Genomic DNA, 6,000 nt, shown 5'->3' with positions numbered 1-6,000 from the left:
AATTATAAAGATGATCAAAATTTTAGGAAGAATAAAAATCATATTTATAAAGATTATGAAAAATAAATGAGAAAATAATTAAGGATATATATTTGCCTCTTTATAAAAAAATTTAGTCCTTCTTCTTAAATATTATAAATACCAATCCTTCTTAATAATGTTAGTATTAAAAGTCTTTTTTAATAATTAAATTTTTCTAACGGTCTTTTAAAATAAATTTTTCAATTTTTTTTTTAAATTATAGTTTCGTTGACTCCTTTAAAAAAGTATCAAAATTTCTCAAATTACTCATATACCTCTCATTATCTTTAACTTCCACCTCCTTATCTTCCAAAGCCACCAGACATTATTATTAGGAATAACAACACTATTCGAATATGTGTGTATCTACTTCATTCCTATCGGATTAAGGCAGATAATTACCCATCTCAGTGCAACAAGATGGAATCTTGGGCGGGACAAAACAGAATCGAATTTAGGTAATATCCACCTCTATCATATATATATATATATATATATATTAATCAAATTATTAATAATATTGTATCATATTTAATTTTTTATTTAAAATTTATGTTATATATGTAACGATAGTTATATTAAATTTTGAATTTAATTTTATTTGTTGGATTTTAATAATTATAGGGGTGGAGTAGGTACCTGCAAAAACAGGTTATGGTTTAACTTTTTACTACCTATGGGTAGAAATGAGACAGGTTTTATGAGAATTATTGTAAGAAGGGACAAAATTGGGTAAAGCAAAAATTTGCCCCTATCTGTCCCATTGCTATACATCCTCCTCCCTCCACTTCTATGGTCACATCTATCTCCATTCTCCACCTTCGAGCTCGACAGTCGCCAGATATGACTCTGCCACTATCATGCCATTCTTTCTCTGCCTCTTTCCACATCCACTTTTAATGTCACTTTTCAGTTTTTTCTCTGCCACTTTTTTCACTTCTACCTTCATGATCTTATACCATTTTCTTGAATCTCTAATACACTGAATGCTTTCCATTCCTCCATCTTTACCTCGTTCCTTCTATGATGTCATTATGTGTGTCCCTCTCTTCTGTTGTTGTCTACCACGAATTTTTCTCTCATCCGTACATCAACCACTGTTGTGTCTCCTCTTTTTTCATTTTTCACTTTTGTGATGTTTATCTATCTACTCTCCACAGTCACATTGTCCACCTCTGCACTACACCGCCACAACGCTGACTCCTGCTATACACTGTTGTGTTATCTGTAACACCTTACCACACAGAACTTTATGCTTAAGTCATAAAATAGGAGTGGTGTGGTATTACGACATCTAAAACAAGATATATCTACGTATAATAATTGAAAGAATGTAATATACAAGGAGCCTTGAAGGATAAGTAAAGCAAAATAGGAAAATTAAAAGCACAACGCTCATAGAGTTTACTTGCGCACGAAGAAAGCATAAGCATATGTAAATATACATAAACAATAAGATCAGGAGGTCAAGAGTACGAAATAATCAAGCTCCGAACTCAACCTATGAAGCTAAGGATGGTCGGAGAATATTTACATACATACATATAAAGTCCATAACCCAATATACACAAAAGAAACCCTAGTTCTCCATAAACCTCTATGAGATGCAAAAGTAAATCAAGTTTATAAGGAAAGTTCTACATACATGGATATATCAAAACAAAAAAAAAGTAATATCCCAAAAGCCCCACTTCGCTGCAGAAAACTCCAGACACCTAGTGAGGTGCCTCTTGACTTGCATCTAAAAAATACAAATATCCGTATGGAATGAGAACCGGAGGTTCTCAGCATGATAATGGTGCCGCATACATAAGATATAAGGCCTTGGAAAAGTCAGATGCAATCCTAGAACTCTGACACTCAGATTCGAAACTTAAAATAATACTTAAACCATAAGTTAGGGTAAGTCATTTAAGGCATCTAGATTCTATCTCAACTCTAATCTTAATCCCTCAATTTTTGCCTTCCTCCAATCCTCCAAAATCTGGTGAAACCATACAAACAAATGAACAGACAAAGACAAGCACAAGTAGAGTACAGTTAATGCAGATAGCAAGTATGGAAATTAAACATGGTGATTCACAAAGGCAAGCCCAATTAATGCACAATCAAACAAAACAAACATATGCATATGATGTATGCCTACCCTATGGTTGTTGATATCAACTGTCGGTTGCATAGCCAGTCCGACATGTCCTGGTAGCTAACCGTGGATAGTCCCTCTGTACGCGCATCCCCAAGCTCAAAAACCAACCATGGGAAGAATCCCAAGCTGACATGGGGGGGACAACACCCCAAGCTCAATAATATCCAGGGGAAGAATCCCAAGCTAACACGGGGGAGATAACACCCCATGCTCAAATTATATATATGCATACCCATAGGAGAACCCAGGGAGTTAAAGTGCCCAGTCACATCTTACGTACAGGGGGTCAACGAATGTCTCAATAATATTCAATCATAATTATGTTTCATCATTTATTCATTCATTAGCTTATATATGCATCTCCGGAATACTTGCAACATTACCACACATTCTCAATAAATCGTAATCATTTAATAATCAATCATATTTTATTCTTCTCCATATTGCCTTATTCTCTTAATGGGCTCATATATTACTTTCATCATCTTATCAACTCAGGTACCATCTCTTCTAACCACAAATTATATTTTTAAAATCTTTCTTTAATCCCAAATTAACTACTTCTCCATAGCTTAACTTCTTCACTACACTTACAACTAAGGTTTAGGATCTTAGAGAGTAAAAATAGAGGTTTAGAGGTTCGACATTTCTAAAATATAAAATTCACTTTGATGAAAACAGGAGTCCCGCGTACGTATGCACCTGCTCGTGTACGCGAGACACCAAACCCGAAGGGAATGGTCGCATCGCGTGTAGGTGGTCGCGTACGCGAATTCTACAAATTGGCTAAGTGTTGTAGAATTTTAGTTTTGCATACCAAACTTCCGACGTGCATGACTTTTTTGTTTTAAAATAATTTTCATCTGTTTTTCGAATGGTGTAAACTTCATGGACCCAGTTTTCATATGAAATAGGTTTGAAAAATTTTGGGGGTTCGAAAGCTAAGTTATGGCTCGCCGAAGTTCGGCCAAAAATCAGATTTTCACAAAATCCATCAAACCTCTATTTTCACAAAAGAATAACTCATTAACCATATTAACACAACAATACCCTGCACGAAAACATACCAAAACGCAGCCAACATAACTCCCCACTCTACCACCACCAATCATACCTCATTTTAAATATTCTCAATTCCAAAAATTCTCAAATTATAACAACACAATCATCAACATCACATGCCCACATATAATATTCTTGTCCATTACCATCAATCTTATTATTCATCAGTCTTTCTTACCAAACCAACAATCCACACCCAACATGACACTATACATCAATGAAACATCAACAATGATTCATGTTCATAATTTTCACTACATCATCAACTATCAACCCATTATCATACTAATTCAACATCCTTCATAAACTTTACTAAGCATTTAACACAACCATACAATTTTAACATATCCTATAATTCCAACCTATCCTATGGTCACCTAACCTAAGTTTTCACAAGAAATTATATATTAAATACGAGAAACCAAAACCATACCTTGACAGATTTCTCTCTTAAGTCAAAGGCACCACAAGTTGGCATAAAACCCAACCCCAGGGTTCTCAATCCTCAAGCTAACAGCACCCAAGGCTCCACCAAGCATCCAACATTCACAATTAAGCTCCAATTCACATATATGCACTACCTAATTCACATTGTCACATCCAAGTATACCAATTTAACACTCAATCACAATAAACAAAGAAATCTATTAGGGTTCAAGATTTCTCACCTTACCCAAGTACCAATAGGACAAGATTAAACGTTTTTCTCAAGCTATCTTGACCATAAATACCAAAATCATCAAATTTCAATACCTCAAAGGCTCTAACTTTTGAAAATTAGAAGAAGGTGAGGTTGAGAGTAAAATGAGAGTTCCTTACCAAATTATGCACTAGACTTTGTAGAGCTTGACACTGCGGTTGCGTAGCCGTAAACGGTACGGCGATCGAAACTCGGAGTGAGAAGTTATAGGAATTTGAATGGAGGACAAGGGTTTTAGTTTCTTCCCCAAGCTCTTCCCCTTTTTTGCTGAATTTCAGCGTTCCTTGCATGAATGGGGAGAGAGAATGAGCTGAGCTCATTAAGTGGAATGGGTTGGTTAGGTCTATGGGTCCGGTTTGGACTCGGTTTGACCGATTAGGTTCATTCGGCCTAATTTTAGATCAAATTTTTTAAAATTAGTATCAAATTTTTATTTTAGTTAGTTCTATCTCATAAAATTATAAAATTCATATTTTTAATTTTTTTATTAAAAATTAATTTATTGACTAATTATTTACTAATTTTATGGAATTTACATTATCTACCTCTACAACTTTTTTCTTTGCTTGGTGCTTTTTGTTCTTTTATTTTATTGGTTTTTCTATTTTTTAATTTATATGGAGATTTTATTTTAGTGCTGAATAATTAGAGTAAGGTATTATTGATGCTGAATGATTATGTAGTTTGTAGAAGAACATCATTTAATTTTTTTAATTTTAAAATTGATCCATTTATTTATAATTAATTAGTTGATGTTATTGATGGTGAGGAATTATGAAAATTGGGACGATGAGTTTCAAATGTGATTTGGGGTTGATAGGGTTGGTTGTTGTGGGTGGAGATGAATGTAAAGGGAATAAGGGATAGTGGTGATGAATGGTGGTTATGTGGTGGGGTTGGGTGAGGTAGAGTTTGAAAATGATAGAAAAGATAAGGGGTAGTTTTGAAATTGAGTGATTTTTAAAAAAAAAATTAACGAAAATTTAGTGTTTAAATATTTTTGTTAAAAGAACTTCATCTTTTATTAATATAACGTCAGTTTCATTTTTTATGGATAGTATTATTAGTTGTTTGAACATTCATAAATAAAAATAGTAGTTTATCCAATACAAAAATATATAAAAAAAACTTGTTGAATCGTATCAACAGTCAAAGTATTCAATCGACAATCTCTTTGAGCTAAGTTTTTTAAATCAAAACATACATAGTACTCATTGTTAATATTAAAATAATAAAATCAATGAGTAATAATTTTATTGTTTTTAAAGTATAACAATTATTCAATAATAGTAATAGCTTATAATATATTAAATTAAAATATTTATATTAAAATTTTATCTTTTCAAAATGTTTTATTTAAATAATATTAGCAGTTAAATTTATAGATATTTTTTATAATATATAAGTAAAATTTTTAAATTCTCTTATTCTTATATTAAAACTGATTTGAATAAGTACAATTTTAACATTAAATAAAATTTGTCTTTGAATATCATTTTTATTATCATAACAAAAGAAACAATTATGTAGAATTTTTTTGTTAAAATTTACTTAAAAATTTTTATATTATAGCATCATATTTATTATTAAAATCAAAATAATATGACTAACATTGTTATCTGTTAAAACTTATAATTAACATATTTTTGTCTATTTTTAAATTAAAATAGATGCATTTAATTTGTACCATAAAACAGTTTTATATTTTTTTGGTAGTTTAAACACCAATTAAATTGCTAAAGATAAGATGAATATACAATTGATACATAATATCTTATTTTAATTCTTGTGAAATAATAGAAAAAATTTATATTTAAAGTCTTAAATTATCTATACGCATGATAATATAACAAAAGTTTTTCTTCTTTCAAACCAAAAAAAAAACTTTTGTTATATAGACACAAGTAGTTTTAAATTGAATTTTCAAAACTGAAAGCAAACAAATAAAAATAATTTTAGAATTCCTTCCTATCTTAATTTAATTAGTCAATTATAATTGAATTTTTAAAACTTTTTTCATGTTTCTTTAATTTGATTTGCATATAAAGGTGTTTTAATATGTATTATAACT

This window comes from Arachis hypogaea, chromosome 8, assembly GCF_003086295.3.
Source record: "Arachis hypogaea cultivar Tifrunner chromosome 8, arahy.Tifrunner.gnm2.J5K5, whole genome shotgun sequence".
NCBI lineage: Eukaryota > Viridiplantae > Streptophyta > Magnoliopsida > Fabales > Fabaceae > Arachis > Arachis hypogaea.
This window is presented reverse-complemented; position numbering follows the sequence as displayed.